This window comes from Pseudochaenichthys georgianus, chromosome 16 (assembly GCF_902827115.2).
Source record: "Pseudochaenichthys georgianus chromosome 16, fPseGeo1.2, whole genome shotgun sequence".
NCBI classification, from domain to species: Eukaryota; Metazoa; Chordata; class Actinopteri; order Perciformes; family Channichthyidae; genus Pseudochaenichthys; species Pseudochaenichthys georgianus.
Genome location: NC_047518.2, coordinates 13,675,847 through 13,694,301, shown reverse-complemented (window position 1 = coordinate 13,694,301; position 18,455 = coordinate 13,675,847).

Here is an 18,455-nt window from a genome sequence, read left to right as displayed (position 1 = left end):
CCCCAGTCAGAGCTGGTTGATGTCGCCAGGGAAAAGAAAGTTTAGGGCTCTCTGCTGGAACTGCTACCCCCGCGACCCGACCACGGATAAGCGGGAGAAGATGGATGGATGGATGGAAGAAAGAAGGATATTTTTGTGGGGTGAATGAACTCCTTTTTTTAATCATTAGGTCCTAAAAAATGTAAAACGTAACCAACTTAACCATAAACCTGGGCGTGACAAACTTCTGTTTATGTTAGCAAACCAAGATTGAGGAGTTGGGAGGAAAGGTTTAAAGTGTAAACCTTTCCTTTAAATCAGTGGTCACCAACCTCGGCCTAGGTGAAAGGCGAGATCTACCTATTGCAGAATTGAGTGAAAAAGACGGCCCAGACAGTGCTTCCAATTTGAGGCCTTTTATATAGGCTAATTGCATCTGAATTACTGTTACAATGAAGGCTCCATAATCAGCTCACGGCATATAGGCAGGGGTAAAGTGCTATTTTTATGAGTGGGGATCGACCGATCGCGATCGATTGGTTGGCGACCACTGCTTTCAATAAACGTGTGCTTTCTCTTTGGTTCCAATGGATGCAGAACAGTGTGCGAAAAAGTACACGTCCCACCGTCCGGGACGTGTTATTTACAATATCGGACAAGTAGATCTTTCAATTGACTTGTCCGGCGGACAAGTGACGTTTTTCGCCCCGATTTATTCACAAATTATTGATAAGTTCAGTTTACAAAAGGCAGAACTCATTCGCAAATTGTCCGTGTCCGCCATTGTTCGTTTAGAAATGTTAGTTTCGGTTCTGCTTGTCGATTCCTAAGGAAATGCATCTCGCCGCTTTCTGTACAGTTAGACGGGGGCGGGGCGGGAAGTGTAGCACAGTGGCAGGGTTGGGAAGCAAAACTCGGTTCCGAGTAGGAACAAATAACAATTGTCCGGTCCCGGGATTAATAAGAGTTGTGAGGACAGGAAGCGAGCCGAGCCCCGCGGACTGCAGCTCTCTCTCTCTCTATGCTCCGTATCAGCTGATCGCTGCACGGTGCAGCTCAGCGTCTCTCTCTCTTTCTACACACAGCGGATCCGCTGCCCGTTTAACAGCCTCATCTTTGTCAAACTTTCTTATGTTCTTTCTCTAACACGTAATGAAGGTTATTAAGCGTTTTAGCTCCTGTGTTGTTAATATTGACCGCCATTTCCTTTATGAAGTGAAGCAGCCTCCCTGTCTGTGTCCTCGCGCTGTCCTCACATCCCCGGACCCCCAGACTCGGAGCAGCACAGGGATGTCAGTATTGTTTATGAAGCAGGGTATAGAAAGTACATTATTGAAATGAAAATACTATTTATTTACTTTTACAAACAGTGAGCAGCTGGGCAGCTGCAGCATGTGTATTGCAGGACATGTGTAAGCCTGCAAGTGTCTTTGAGTTGTAGAAAAGCGCTAGGCCTATAGTCTATAAATATAATAATAATAACTTTATTTGTATAGCACCTTTCATGCAGGGGATTGCAGTTCAAAGTGCTTTACATCAGTAAAAAATAAGACATAAAATCAGTGTAAAACAAGCAGCAAGAGCAAAGCATAAAGTGGGATAAAATAATTAAAAATAAAAACATGGGGAATAAAACATAGAGAAATAGTGCAATGTCAATCACAGAGAATAGTGCAGTATAATAGTGTTGGGTAACGTGGTTTACAAAGGCTGCATCACCGATCTTCTTATGACTCTTTCTGGTGACCTCTAATAGACCTGCATCTGATGATCGCAGTGTTCTGGCGGGTGTGTAGTTTATTAGAGAGTCAGCAATGTAGCTGGGTCCTTGTCCATTTAGAGCTTTGTATGTGAGGAGAAGCACCTTCAAATCAATTCTAAAAGTTACAGGAAGCCAGTGTAGAGTAGCTAAGACAGGACTAACGTGTTCCCTCCTTTTGGTATTCGTCAGTAGTCTAGCTGCAGAGTTTTGAATGAGCTGGAGTCTTCCAATAGCTTTCTTGGGGAGACCAGTGAATAGTGCATTGCAGTAGTCTAGTCGGCTAGATATAAAAGCATGAATTAGCTTCTCTGCATCATTTTGATTTATGAATGGTCTTACCTTCGCTATGTTTCTGAGATGAAAGAAAGCTATTTTGGTGATTTTGTTTAAATGGGCGTTGAAGTTCAAATCTGAGTCCAGGATGACACCGAGACTTGTCACCTCCAGTTTAATCCAAGTGGTTAAACTTCCTAGATTATTTGTTAGCATCTCTCTTTTTGAGATAATAATAATGTATTATTATTATTATTATTATTATTATTATTATTATTATTATTATTATTATTATTATTATTATTATTATTATTAGGCCTATGTGTTGGACATGTGTGGTTGGACTCTGTCTCACAGGCAGGTTGCAGTGTAACATCAGAGGAGACTGGGCCAATTGTACATTCTCAAACTGCACCACTGAGAACTAACTAAACATTGCAGAGATTATTTTTATATAATTGTATTCAATAACCGTAAGAAATTCAACAGTATGAAGTGATTTGTAAATAGGAATACAGATTTGGGTTAATGTTTGTCATGGGACTTATTTTTACCCTCTCAAAGAACCGGAATCGAGAACCGAAAATAACCGGAATCGAAAAGCAGAACCGGAATCGTTAAAATCATAACGATACCCAACCCTATGTGTGATGCAGTAACATCTTACCGCTCACTTACGTTAGCGGTGTTGTAAAAACCGTGGGAAAATGTAAAATACGATGGCGAAGAAGAAGATTCCAGTGGCCCCAATTTTTGTCCATTCTGGACAAGTGACAAATGTATTCGGACAAGTAAATTGCCAAACTCACTTGTCCATGGACAAGTACTCTCTAAAAACTTGTTCTCACACTGCAGAACATAAGTAATATTTAATTAACTTGTGCCTGAGCAACTGAACACCTCTAACACTGTATCCGGTTATCTTTAAATGTCCATTGGCTGGAATTATGAGCTTGGAGGTCTGGGTAGAGTTTCGGCATGTACCGTGGCTTTAAAAAAAGGGAACCAGAGCTCATATACATGTTTAATTAGGGTTAGGATTATTAACCATGACCAGGATCTTTCCCTTACCTCAAAATCATAACTATGTTCTGGTTTATCTGACACTGTGTTTACAGCAAGTGTAGTACTTTAAAACAGTTAACAACAGCCAAAATATCACCAAACAGCAACAGATAATGTATTACAGCGGAGCCAGACAAGGGTCAGCTATTTATAATTGGGAACTCCATCTCAATTCTTGGTGAGAATTTTCAACACAGGGCGCAGTGAAGTTGGTAACCTTGCTGAGGAGTTCAAGACTGCAAGCCTGTCGCCTGCAGCTCATATATAGCGCAATATTTATCACCAATCCAAATTAAATTAATAAATAAATGTAAATAATAAAAAAAAAAAAACTGTATTTAAAAATGGATATACTAGGGTAGTAACAACTTGTTGACAAAGTAACAGTTGTTAATAAACCAATACAGTCAAATGCAGCACTTTTTAAGCCTTGGTAAGTTGTTTATGATGTATTTGTGGTTATAACCTACTAATTATGGGTTTTGTTTGGTATCTGCAGTTCTCCATACTACACTGCCTCCGCACAGACCTTGTCAAGGTTAAACTCCGGCAGTTGACACATTGTTTTCCATTGCAATTCCCCACAACTCTTCCGTCTTGCTCCAGTCTTTTACAGATCAAGGCAGTTGTATTATAAGACACAGAATTAAGCCCACAGTGTCCTAAATATATAGCCCAATTCACTGCTCTTAATTTCGCAATTCCATCACCCCGGTGCGGCAAAGCCCAGCTCCTCCATCAAAACCATTAAGGGCATTGAAGCCTGGAGTATCATCAACAATGATAGGTAAATATTTAGGCTGTCTCACTGGAGCAAATAAGCCACCCAAGGTCAAACGGCTGCGTTAGTCCATTCCTGCTTAGCTACAATCGTCTTAAGGTCCCAGCAGAAACAATGTACACAAATCCAAAGCAGAGGAGAAGGCAGCTTTTGCATCCGTTTGCAATGTGCAACATTTCGACTCTACAAAGACCATGTATGATGAGATAATGTAACATTTAGAATATTTAGATAGACAAAGTATCTGCTGATGCACTTCTTCACTTTATATCAATCTCTGCATCGAAAACAGATTCCGCATCAAGGGACCAAACAATTGCATCTCAGGAAAAAAGGTCAAGTTAGCGTATTTGCCGCTCAAGAAATCATCGCATCTCCAACAACAACTGACTTCCAAATGTGTCATTTATCATACAATCTGTCATACTGAAGCAAAGCTTTGGCAAAAAAATCATAATTGGAGTTTTTATCTTTTTTCATTATTTCCTTCCACAACCTCTGTCAACAAAATCAAAATGCCTTTTTGAGTCCCGCAAAGGAAGTGCAGCTGAGGGCCGGGGCCGCGGTGGCCTCGGTGATAGGCTCCGCTGGATAAGAAGTAAGTGAGTCCTTTGCTTTTGTGTCAACAAGAGACTTTATGGCTTTGAAGTAATAAATCATAAAAAACTACTCTGTTCCTAAACATTTATAGATAAGCCAGTTAGGAATCAAATCAATTTAAGTTTCTGTACACAAGGTCCCAGTGTGGCCTGCAAACAGTTTGAGTATCAAAAGCATCTCGACGTGAAGCCACTGTAAATGGATTATTGTGGGGAGAGATGGGGGATGTCATCCTCCAAACCCTGCTATGGTATGACTGGCAGAAATCATAAAGGGTCAAAATATCCCTAAGGACAAAAAAAACAATTCAATTTAATATAGCAACGGCTATCTAAAATCACCTTTGGGGAATTGCACTTTGTTGGAAATAACACTGAAAAAATGAATTCCAGGACCATTATAAAACAATTGTTTCATGTTTTTATTATCATATTTTCTTTTGCGAGAATTACGAGAGCTATAAATTGTAAAGTTAAAGCTCTAAACTGCAAATAAATATGCTTTTTCAGCATAACAAAATACTTTATCTGACGACAAAGCAAAAGTGGTTTTATTATCTTTTACTCAATCATTATTATTGCTAGCAAATAGTGTACTTTATCAGTATATGGCATTTTGTTTCCCTCGAGATATTCATTCCAAAATCATAAAAAGGCATTTATATGAGAAAAGACAAAACTCTGCAGCGCTCATTATCTCCAGCTGTCTGACTCATGTTTTACATTTCTCCCTAAAGGAAGTCATTAGTTTCACAAACTGTTAAATGGAGCAGTTGGTGCTCATCACAAACTTCAACTTAATTCATTTATATGATACAGTGATTAAGATTATAGAGGAAGAATACTTCTGGCACATATAAATAGTTTCTGACAAAAGCATTTAAATAAAGATTGAACATAAAAAAGAAGAGAGTGCTTTAGGCAAAATAACAGTGGAAGCAGTTGTCTCGACCATGTTTAATATGTCACCTAAAGCTCCTGTATATTAACATTTTTATGTGTATTTTAATGTAGCTTTTGGGCATTTGTGAGCATGTGTGTGATACCCATTCAGACAGCCTTAAAGGATGTTGCTAGACATTTCAGCTGTAGTACACTGAGGAAGCTCTTGTACGTGTTGTACCACTGCCTGTGCTAATGGGGGGGGTAAACCTAGCTACACTCAACCGGATTAAAGGGGCCCTATTATGATCTGAGGGTTATCCCTTTCCTGTTCTGTGTTAAATAGGTTTTTGTGCATGTAAAGGGTTTGCAAAGGCTAACATTCAAAAGTTCCCTCCAGATAGTTGTTTTTCATACCGTCTGCAGGAACAATTATTAAAAAATTGGAACCTTCCAAAAGAAATTCAGTCGGTTTGTATAGCTGGGGTCTGGAGTTTATACAAATTGCCCTCATATTCCCAACACCACGCTAAAACTTACACAGATGTGCATGTCAGTCTAACTATGAGAATTGCAGTACAGGACTGTTTGAAATGAACTCATATTCCTTTACGCTGTAAAGCTGGTCTTGTCCATTTGAATAAGGAATAATGGAAAGTGCCTCACACTGGATGTTTCATGTGCATATTGAAGAACAAAACTGCATCACAGGGTCGTTTTTTGTTGCCTTAAGGATAATAAGAAAGGCAAGCTGATATTGAAGGACATATGCTGCGATCCAAACAGTCACAGGTGTGAATGGTGTCTTCGCCCTTGCGTTGTTTTCCCTAGAAACATCATTTTTAACATTTTGAGTAACCTTTGTGCAGAGGAGATAACTGTCAGAGTAACCAGATACCTAACCCTTATGTTGTGTTCGGGTCTCCCGTGGCCCGTTTCAAGTTAAAATTATATAATAACTACACTCTAGTTTTTTTTATCGGAACAAGGCTTCATGATATCCTCCACAACAGCTATATAAACACTACACAACTGATTTTTACCATTTAAGCCATGTCTGAAGGTCTCTACAAAAAAAAGTGTATCATTTATCTTTGACTTTAGACTTACAACAGGATTGTACGGTTATGAATGCATAATAAGTAAGTTATGATGTAGTTAAAACAATATTGGATGATAGTCATTTTTTGTGTGTTTTGGACTGAGATAAATCATGGGTAAAAATCGACTCGCGAACACCATGAACGGTAACAGCTTTCTAACACAACACAAGGGTTAATAGCATTGGTTCTTATTCAACAACAATAAATGTTGCCTTTTACTTCATGGTTTACTATTTCTAATGTGTGCTTACATTGTTGTGTGACGAAATACAACTGATTCTCACATTCCTTATTTAGAAAGATCTGTTACGTTTATTTTGTCATTATAGACGGAATCATTCAAATGGTGTTATCCTAATGCTTATCAGTAGAAGGCGATCTAAAGAATACTGTATACCAACTTTGAAAAACATTTATTGGAACTTTAACCAGACAATTACCATGAGCAACTCCTCAATCCCCTCAAAAGTCAGTTTTTCTAGCTTAAGTATAGGGTTTCTGATCCTCTTACTATGTTCACTGAAATACCAAAGATCCAAAGAAAACAACAAGTGAGTCCTTCTTCATACTCCATCGGTTTGGCTGATCATTCCGGACTTTCCTAATGCCCGTTCCGCCACATGGTCTCTGAATTTGGAATGAAATTAATATTTCAAAAGTTACAACAGGGGCCGCTAGACCCGTGTCAGCGACAGGCCATTCATCACGGAGTTAAGTGTCAGCATTAAATTATCCCTGCTATTATGACAGCAACATTACTCATCAGGATTAAGGCTAGCCAAACACAGGCTACTCAGCCGCAGACATCTCCTGCTGACTATCGATCGCTGTTCCCTCCATTAACAACACAGAGGCTATCTGCATGACACCGGCACACCGCGCATGTTGATGATGCTCTTGTCTACCAGGATGCTTGTATCATGAGGTAAAGAGAGAGAAAAGGGAAGGAGGGAGCAACACACGGGAGAAAAGAGGAGATAAAGAGAGACTGTACGCAGAGACTCTCCAGAGAGGGAAGGTATAATGGAGTGCTGGATAGGTTTAATACGAACAACAGAAGGGGCCACTGCCGTAGTCAAGTGCTGTTAATATCTCCTCCATTCCTTAAGCAAATCAAGTTATCTGGCACTGCCTGTGTTTCGATAAGGAGCGGATGAGGTCCGTTGAGAACCGCTTGATTTAGATGTTTAAAGTGAATATCCAGATAGCTCAAACACATACTCTGTACGATTTGAATCTACTTGTATGTCTGCTTGTTTTTTCACTCAGCAGAGCGTGCACTCGGACTGAAGAAGGGAGATAAAACCGCAGCGGCGTCTGCAAAAATCCCTCATTTCTATGCCCTTGCCTCCAATGTCTCATACGTGCCACAAGACATTACTTAAATAATGCCTGAAGGTGCAAACACCACTGACGGTATCCCCCTCAATTCAATTTGAAACGCATCAAATCCTCTCTAATTTCACATTGCACGCTCTTAAATTGCCCTGTGCTCTGGAACGTAACCGAAGGCTTCAACTTTGTTTCGAGACTTTTTTTTATTTTCTATTAATGTCAACTTTGTGTTAGTCTGAGAGGATGAGATAAGAGAGGGAATAAGGCCATTTTCTTCTTGTTGTAAATGTCCTCTGAGCGGGCACGCAAGGAGATAGCAGAGCAGAGGATTTTCAACGCAGGACAATTTTAGGAAGTGAAAGCTGACCTCTTCAGGGAATTCAACGTGGCATGTGTCCCTCAAACAGAGGAATCTCTCTGGGCATTGTTCTTTAGGTGGGACAACTAGGGACTACATGGACAGTACCACAACCTGTCTCATTTTATAAATCTCGATTGAGCAGAACACCACCTGATCTGACTTAATGACTTAAACATCTATATAAATGAGATCATTTATTTGTTATGAAATGAAAACAAATGACTGAGACTTGCTTATTTAGATGTGTGTTCGAAGTTTAAATGTGCTGTCCTTTGTAGAAAAGGGGAAGGGGAACTTCATTCACTAGCTTTTTGGGCTATGATGATGAATAATGATATTGTTAACAATCTTAACCAAAAAGAGAAACGCTGCAATATATATACCCAATAAGAAAAGTGTAAAAGTCCTGCATTTAACATGTTACAGTATGTATGTAAAAGAATGTACGGTTTTGCAAACTGCAGATAATTATTAAAAATGGCTGCTGCGTAATGTGTATGTAGTATTTTAGTGTTTTAGGTTGAGCTGGATCTAATTATTATCAAATGATGTGTATTTTTGTGGTTGAATCTAAATCAATGCATCATTACCTCATGACAGAGTAAAGTAATTACAGATGTTAAATAAAGTTTAAAAAATCCCTTTGTAGAAGTATGAACTAGAAATAATATTATAGTACAAATACCCTATATGTACTGAAATTAATCCTGGTTGAATAATTACAATATTAATAAATGTACGCTCATTGGAAGTTTCCTCTAAATGTTTAGTAAAGAAAAAATTAAATAAATACTACATCTCATTTATACAGTTTACCAAACACATTCTTAATCTTATAATATACATTATAGATCCATAGTGATATGCAAATCTTCCCCATGTCACTGTACAGGAGTAAACATAAAACACGCATGTACATTTTTCTTGTTTCATTTGAACAAAGTTAACTATAAAACCAAATTTGACATTAAAGAAAACACAAACCGATTGTTTATATAAAATAAATGTACATAGAAACATCCCTTATCTTCCATTGTGTCTCAGCAAGGTTAAGCAGTGACAAGTCAGACACGTTTGCAATGGATTTAACGATTTCTTTTTTCTAAATGGAAACAAGTCACTTCATGTTTAATCTGAATAGGCAAGGAAAAATTGAATTGTTCATTTTCTCAAGCTGTGTTAATCACTCAGCTCAAAAGACTTGCTCTCCAAATTCCCTTAAGCACAGATAATATACATATGTTCACATACTGTCTCTTAAACATTCAATATTTCATTTAAGACCATTTTATTAATTGATTTACCATAAACCAATCAATCCCACCTTTCTTTCCCTAACAGCTTAAAATGTTAAATGCTCACTTTATTTGATATCTGTGGGACACTGAGAAAATATGCAATGTATCAGTTAGGTCAAAAAAATAGGACAATGTAACTCAAGCCTGAATTGGTCAATGTATAGATCCAGTGGTCAAAGCCTCATAGAAGATCAGATCAGTTTCAATGAGTTGAACGCTTCCTTTGAGCTGTTTGGAAAACAGAAGGACATACTGACCCTAATAATTGTTCTGGAAGTATTAGATAACAATGCAAACTGGGCCCATATTTAGCCAAATGCTATTTCAACACAGTAGCCTTTTTCAGAATGAATAACGCTATCAAAGGAATGCAGAAAACCCTCAGTCTTTGTTTCCATACCTTTAACTCGTCTTATCGCTCTATTAAACCTCTTTGCTCGGGCCGACCTCATTTTTTTCATGTAGCTATCAAATGCCCCTGCCCCCATGTGTATCGACCACCCTCCTCCTACAGATCAATGCCGAGCCTATGGAGGCTGCAACAAAAACGGTAATTACTCACAAAGCTACAAACTCCTTGGCGATAACAGCTTATTTCAGTCTTTATTGCAAGTAAGAAAAACACACACATATATGCACACGCTTCAAAAAGTAGCAAGTGAAAATCACCTAGAGTTAGTCTCTCTTATTAGGTTTGGTGGTGGGTTGGTGTTAGGGTTAGTGATGGTGTTGGTTAGGGTTAGGGTTATGGGTTAGAGTTAGGGTTGGGTTTGGTGTTGGTAAGGAAAAGGAAGGAAACTTCTTTTCATGTCAACACCATTCAACACCAAAATATGTATATACTGTACTGTATTATGTGCCATTTCATTACATCTTAAAGTATGACTTTATCGGCATATTTCTTGATACATTGGTAGATTTGTTCTCCTCATTGCTCCTTATCTTCCTCATCCACGTGACCGAATAGAAAATCAATTTTGAACCACAACTGGGAAAAGATGAATTATTTTCCACCATGAGAAATAAGGTGAGCAATAAAACCTCTCATGATAGGAAAAGGATAACAAACAAGTGGGCAAGATTTGCTGCCTTTCAGCAACCCTCTTAAGTGGTAATGGGATAACCCTGGACACGTCAAGAGCCTATCAAACTGCCCCTCACATTCGACCCCTGGGTGAGACAGGAAGGGCCTGCTTTGTTTGTAGCAATTGGGTCCTGTGTGCAGGGCCGTAATGAAGTGACCTGAAATAATGGAAAGCCCTGGGCCCGCACGGATGATTTTTTCTGGGATAAGAGCAGGGATCCTGATTCGGAGTCACAGTTCATTTCATTTTTCGCCTCTGATGAGATCTCCTCCGTTATCTGATAAAATTGAACAGCCATTACCGGCAGGGGCTCAGGCCGGCCAAGCGGTAAAGCGCTGCCGACTGCTCCTAACAGAAATCCTATACACTCCACTTTGTCAGCAGTTTTGAATTCATCGTTTGCTGGGGGTTCAGCCAGATGATAGGAATAATCTTGGCCCAACCAAGATTGACACTTCATTTCAGAAATCAATATTTACAATTTACTTCTTTCAAAGTTCATTCTGGGAGAAGATTCTATATTATCCTTTCCAAATAAGCTGATCATATCTCTCTCCAGCGCTGGAATGGCTTTTCCCAAAATGTGAATTTTTTGGAGAAGGAAAAGAAAATCAATGTCGCCATTGTGGGCTTTAATCTGCCCTTTGATGACAGTAAATCTTTTTCTTTTTATAGGCAAACGGCTGTGGGCAGCTGACACCATTTCCTCCCAGAACAAAGCCCCTCGCCCCGTGTGGACGCTGGTAGATACATAGAGCCCTAATGTGGCTGGACACGCCACCGACGGGTCATTAATCAGACCCTGTGACAGCCACTTCTTCCCAATTCAGCCCCGACTTCAGCCCCTAGACAAGCCCACTCAACTCCTCACCCACAGGAGGCCACGCAGGGAGCAGGGAGACGGAGGCAGAAGTGGATTGAATGGGCATTGGGAAGACAGGATAGAAAGGGATGAGGAGGGATGCTACAAAGCTGCAGTATAAAAGGGACTCAAGTATGATGGGTAGGACTTACAGATAAAAGATGTAAGAGTTGACAATTTAGATAAACTGCAGTGTGCTACCAGTAGGGAAGAGGATTATATTCTAAAGATCATTATGGATTATACGCTGATGTATAAGACACATGTTTCCACTGAAATGCGCACCATATCCTGTTTCTGAACCAAACTTTAACAAGACTAAGGCCCATTGCAGGTTCTACGAAAATACACATGTTCTCTTGCAAACCTCTACAAATATTCAGTGGTACCCTCGACCAAATCACTTCCTCTTCTGTATCTTCAAAAACCAACCAGTAATCAGATAACCAACATATTTATAAAGATAAGGGGAAAAAGCATTTGTAAGCGGCAATGGACACCTGGGCACGGACAAGAGCATGACTAAACAATTTTCAACTGGGCGCTGATGAGACCTTTCTCCTCTAGTGGAGTTGTAAGGACATACCAAATGCTAAGGTTCAAGTTGCTAGCATGCTCACATTTGATAGTAAGTACTAAACACAAATGAGTAGGCCTAAAGCTTAAGCTGATTGAAGGGTTGGGGTTAGGGTTGGTCTAAGGGTATTTAATGACACACCAAAGTATTGGACAAATTAAAGATTTTACCTGAGGATGGATCTGGATAAAATTAAAGGCATCAAAGTTATAACATTTTATCCTGAAGGGAACATGAATGTCTGTGTCTAATCGTTGGCACCAAGTCATGGCAATCCATCCCAATAAATGTTTGTGTAATGGTGGCACTGGATAGAGTCAGTTGATTACCAAAAAAAAGAGAATGATTCTTTAAAGCAATCCATAAATTAGTTGTCGAGAAATTTACATTTTTCAGTCAGGTGATCAGCAAAGTCAGTAGGTTTCATCCTCTGGGGACCACAAATGTCCAGAATGCCATGGCAATCCATGTAATACTGTTAATATATTTAAGTCTTGACCAAAGTGGTGGAGTGATGGTGGCGGACAGACTGACATTGTGATCTGAACTGATTAAGATCAATGATTAGAACCAAAGTTGTTGATTTAACTCATTAGGACATACTTTACAATCCAGAACTTCTAAAAAGCCAATTTCAGAGTTACACAGTAGTGCAATGGTCTGTTGCATGATGGGACAGGAGCAGTTAGAGAGACAGGTCACCAAGGAGAAGCAAGTCACGGGATCAGCGAACCATTCTCACTCTGTAAAATTGCACCCCTGAGATAAAGATGTAGTTAATGCCACTCTCACTACAGGGGAGACACTACAGGTGAATGGAGTAAAATATCGTATAGATATCACCTTGATTTGTTTTTGAGAATATAAGTGTTTTCTTTAAATGCAATGGAGGCCATTTTTATTAAATATGTGCTAGTTTCCATACATTTCCAGAACTAAATGCTAAACATTTTACAAAGCCAGAATCATCACTCTTTTGGTTAATATATAAAAGCTAAAGGGTTTTTCAGAGGGAATTGATGATATCTCATTGTATCACTCCATAAATCAGAAAACACTGTAAAAATAGGTTTTAAGTATTCCATAAATCTGGCTGTAAATGATAGATGAACACACCCCACCGTAAAAAAAAAACTCCGATTAAAGATCACGGATAAGAATTAATCAAGAAAGAAATCTAAGTGCCACTATAATGGCTTAGCATAACAAAAAAAAGTAAATTAGGAAAGGGCTTCATGTCAAGGAAGGTGAATATGGTAAAGAAACTTGACTAATGGATGTTTGTTTTCTGTACACGGCTAATACGAGCCATGTTATGGAAACACTAGCCAAACCCAAAAGAAGATGTCTTTGAAATACCTCTTTGCATTCAGAGTGTAGTTGCTCTCAGAAATAAGTAAACTGCCCATTTAATAAGTAAAGATGCTGTTTGTTGCCGCCCATATACAGAGCACAACCAACGATCAAAACCTTTTATTTGGAATTTCATTCCAAGTAATCCCGCCCTTTGCGTTTGTTTGTTTGTTTGTTTTTTTCCAGGCCTGTGTGTCTTTGAGCCATAGAAAAGCGATAAGAACACACATTATCACAGATCATCACCGGCAAACCCTCAAAGGTACAACTTGATGCAGTTATAGGAGAAATAACCAATCACAACTTTGGCTTCACTGAAAACCTTAACATGATTTGCAGTTAAGTTAGAAGCCAGTGAGCATATGTGTTATCCAATTTTCATTGTGCTTTGGGATTGAAGTGATGTTCCAAATCATCTTATAGGCACAGCTAATGTGGTTTCAATTGATCACAGGTTTGAAGGAGAACAATTCTCTCATCGTCTGTCAGGTGCCTGAGGACAGCATGGAGCAAATGTATATATCGCCCTGAAAACTAAATATGTGAGCATTAAAATATACACCTCCGTTTTTGTAACTGTGCACAGGTGATAAGTGTGTTTGTTCCCATTTACAGCAAGCCTCCTCTTCCTGAGCCATGGATGCTCCATTAAAACCCCACGTCACCATAAGCCCCAGTGGATAACATAAAATACTGCACTTCTCCGTATTGACTGAGTAAAATGAAATAATCTATGATGCATGAACAAGCTCTAAATGAAATAATAATGTCCTCAGCGCTGAAAATCGGATTGATGGTACAGTAATTGAGCAGCTTTATTTCCACCCACTGGAAAATGGGAGGAGAGGGAGGCGGCGGTACTCTGCTGAAAACTGCCCTGCTATTTTATTTAATCTTATATTGAGGAGAATTATTGGCTGGTAATCTATTGTTAAACATCATTTAGAGTGATGGATTGAGAATGTCAAGCTTTTCCCCACGTAATCAATTCATATCTCATTAGCACGTATTATTTATGATTCTCATAACGTCCCTGCGGGGACAAGGCTGGTGGAGCGCCGGCCCCACTGGAGGTCTCAGCTGTTGCTGAAATGAAGTGTGTCATACTGTAGCTTATGACCTAATAACTGCATAAATAAAAATGGTTTTGTTTGCACTATTGATTTGTTCCTGGCCATTCAAGAACATAATATAAAAGATTAAGGGTCATAGAGGGCTCCGCTCCCCCTATAGCACAACCAAGAAAAAGGACATTGAGACCAAAGAAAAATATAACAGCTCCAAGGGGTTGGTAATATGTGTTTCCTGTATTACTGAAACAGAATCATAATAAGTCTGATTTAATTAGGTGGCAAAAACAGGGAGTGAACTTGTCAATCCGTGCAGCGGAATACTAACTACCCAGTATATATACATATTGTCTCAAAACACTAATTAGATTATTTCTCACAGAAAAGAAGCAGCATGTATACATCACTGCAGAGAAAAACCAAATCCAATGGAACATCATGTTAATATGTATTTGGTTCAGTTTGTGCAATGTCTGTTCGCATGATTACGGAACAACTTGGTGTAAAAGAGTTACATGGGTCAAGGAAATAACGTTATCATTTTGGATAGGATTAGTCTCCTAGGGCACGTTGACATGTTAACATTGGGAAAACTCATTTGCCTTGTCCCATCAAGTCGAAAGAGCAACTTAGAAACAGGAATTAACGTGCTCTTAGCAATAAACGTCAACACATCTCCTTTTATGCATACATTTAGTTTCCACATTAGGATCTTAAGGTCATGAAAACATAAATGTCTGTAGAACAAGCTCCCAACTCTGTATTTGGACAATCTGATGTGTTCGGGCTGAGAATAGAAGTATGTGTGACTCATTGAGGAATGGGTATATTACTTAATGGCATACAGAATAGAGGAGTCAGAATATATTGAGACCCATGTTTGGTTTAGCTTTGTTATGGTATTTACTGATAACTAAATGTTTTTATTTGAGTCAGAGTGAATGTATTTTATAGAATGCATGAATCAAAGAGCAAGAAGGATAATAAACAACTGAGTGAAGTTGAAAGGTTGTGAAAAAGACCACAATAAATTGTTCTGTACTACTATTCCCGCTGTTGATGCATCTTACAGATATCCTGCAAGAAGAGAGAAACGTAAAAACTGAAGCTCTGTTCTTAAGGAATCAGTAGAAATGGATTATCATTTGTAAAATCTGTGCTTCCCATGATGAGAATGGGTGTGATGTTCTGACAATGAAAAAGGCAGAATGATTTTTCCACTAACAAGCTTGAGAGGTCTTTGGTCTGAGATCTGTGATCAATATCCTGGACAGGGGCCTTGCTGAGCTGCAGGAGCTTTCCTTCTGTTCACTGAGCCAGCACAGAAAAGGAAAAGTGTCATATTGTGATCTTTATCCAGTAATCGTCCTGACACACAGTCAAGTGATATATATGTCCGCCGGTTTGCTCCGGGGCTCCATGACTGTCCGCTGTGCGCAGCGCAGCTATAACATCTCTGCTGAACCCCGCTAGCACCTGGCCATAGAAAAAAGCTCAGAACCAGAGGAGAATGAAAAAAAGTAATTACAGACGAGTTATGTTCAATTGGACCTTGTTGCAGCAAAACAGCCCAAGAATGGGCGGATACTTGTGATTTTCGGGATCAGTCGATGTTTATTTTCAGCAGAACCGCAAAGTAAGCTGTTTGGCTAAGAAGATGGACCACGTGTTACAAGGTAAAACTGAATGGTGTCCAGCACTGCACACACCTGGAGTTAGTCCTCAAACACACAACAGTCCAAATACGCCACGTCTGCACTGCTTCAGCATATTTGCACTGGGCAGAAGGCTGGGAAACACTATAGTACCTCACTTGACTAATAGTTCTGCAAATAGAACTCCAAAGTGGTAAAAGTACTAATGTTACTTAAAGGTCCCGTATTATACTGTTTGTCATCAATATATAATAGGTCTCATATATATACAACACATGTCTCTGAAGTGTTTGGCTCGAAACACCAAACAGATCATTGCAGCATCCCATAATCCCCTCTGTTTCAGCCCTGTTTCTGTGTCTGTTACTTTAGGTGAAAATAAGGAGCTCCTCCCCACGCCCCTCTGAGAGGTATTTGGTTAAAAAGAACACAATAAGAGGAGATTCATGTGATAAGGTGGGCGGGGGTTAGCTTGGTTGGTGATTGGCTAATGGTTACACAAGCCAAAAAATCATTATGACATCATAAAGTGGCCAACATCTGATCAGCTCATTTTCAGACAGGTTTTTGGATCAGGACAGAAAGTGAACAAATCTTTTTTCCTTAAACTTTCAGAATGTCTTTACACAGAGGGGACACATGTTGATGTAGAAAATACATGAAAAAGTGGATTTTGCATAATAGGTGAGCTTTAAGTAACATGTCTTGGGACTTCTTCCACCTCCGTTTAAGAAAAACTACAGGGCGAACTGCTCACTGGTGTAGGGTTGATGTAAAAAATTATAAAATAAGCATCGAGTAAAATAAGTTTAAGCTCTAACACAAAAAAGGCCTAGACCGGCAAAAAAACGGAAATCGACCAAAATGTGGGTATTATTCCTACAATTGTAACTCTCTCATTGATCTTTACTGTCAGAGTTGGGTGTAACGCGTTACAAAGTAACGCGTTACTGTAATAATATTACTTTGTCGGTAACGGAGTAGTGTAACGCGTTACTTTTATAATTCAGTAATCACACTACAGTTACTAACATTGCCCCGACACGCGTTACTTCGGTACTTTCTAAAATCAGTCATAATCAAACCTCAACAAACACCTGCAAAGAACACATGCTAAGGTGAAGCTAACGCACATAGCTGTTGTTTATTTATATAACACACGTAGTCTGTTCTTCTTCTCTGTTTTCCGGTTGTTGCCTGTTTTGAATGACGAATACACACTACCGCCGCCTGTTGGTAAGGAGAGTTATTGCCACTCACGCATGCGCAGTTCGTACGTGCTCGGCTGAAGTCTTTGCGGTGTGCTCCAGTCTGGCTCCAGTGCAACACATGGCCAACACGCAGGAGAACACGCTGACGCAACAGCGTGAGCAGAGATAGACTGCGCAAAATATACAGATAGCAGGAGACAGAGGACAGCCACGGTCAATAGGAAAACATTCAGGATCTGGATCAGTCTTATGCGACAATGGAAACTGAACTAAAGAGAACATTTGAAACTTTAGCAGTCTGCGTGATCTGCCTGCAGGGAGGGGCGGGCCGGCCCTGCGAGTAAAGTAACGAGTAAAGTAACGAGTAAAGTAACGAGTTACTTTATGTAGAGAGTAACGAAGTAGTGTAATATATTGCTTTTTTTTTTTTAAAGTAATATGTAATATATTACTTTTTTTTAGTAACGACCCCATCTCTGTTCATCACGTAACCGGATTGATTAGATCCAAAAACACTTTATCAGGATTTACACTGTGAAAGAAAGAAGGAAACCGATGGACTGTCCACTCCAAGTAGGGAATGAGTCCTTACCCCAAGTGAAGGAGTTCAAGTATCTCGGGGTCTTGTTCTCGAGTGAGGGAACAATGGAGCGTGAGATGGGCCGGAGAATCGGAGCAGCGGCAGCGGTACTGCAGTCGCTTTACCGCACCGTTGTGGCGAAAAGGGAGCTGAGCCAGAAGGCAAAGCTCTGTCTACCGGGCCATTTTCGTTCCTACCCTCACCTATGGTCATGAAGGATGGGTCATGACTGAAAGAACGAGATCGCGGATACAAGCGGCCGAGATGGGTTTCCTCCGCCGGGTGGCTGGTGTCTCCCTTAGGGATAAAGTGAGACGTTCGGTCATCAGGGAGGGACTCGGAGTTGAGCCGCTCCTCCTTCGCGTCGAAAGAAGCCAGTTGAGGTGGTTCGGGCACCTAGTTAGGATGCCACCTGGGCGCCTCCCTAGGGAGGTGTCAGATAGGAAAACATTCAGGATCTGGATCAGTCTTATGCGACAATGGAAACTGAACTAATGAGAACATTTACAACTTTAGCAGTCTGCGTGATCTGCCTGCAGGGAGGGGCGGGCCGGCCCTGCGACTAAAGTAACGAATAAAGTAACGAGTAAAGTAACGAATTACTTTATGTAGAGAGTAACGAAG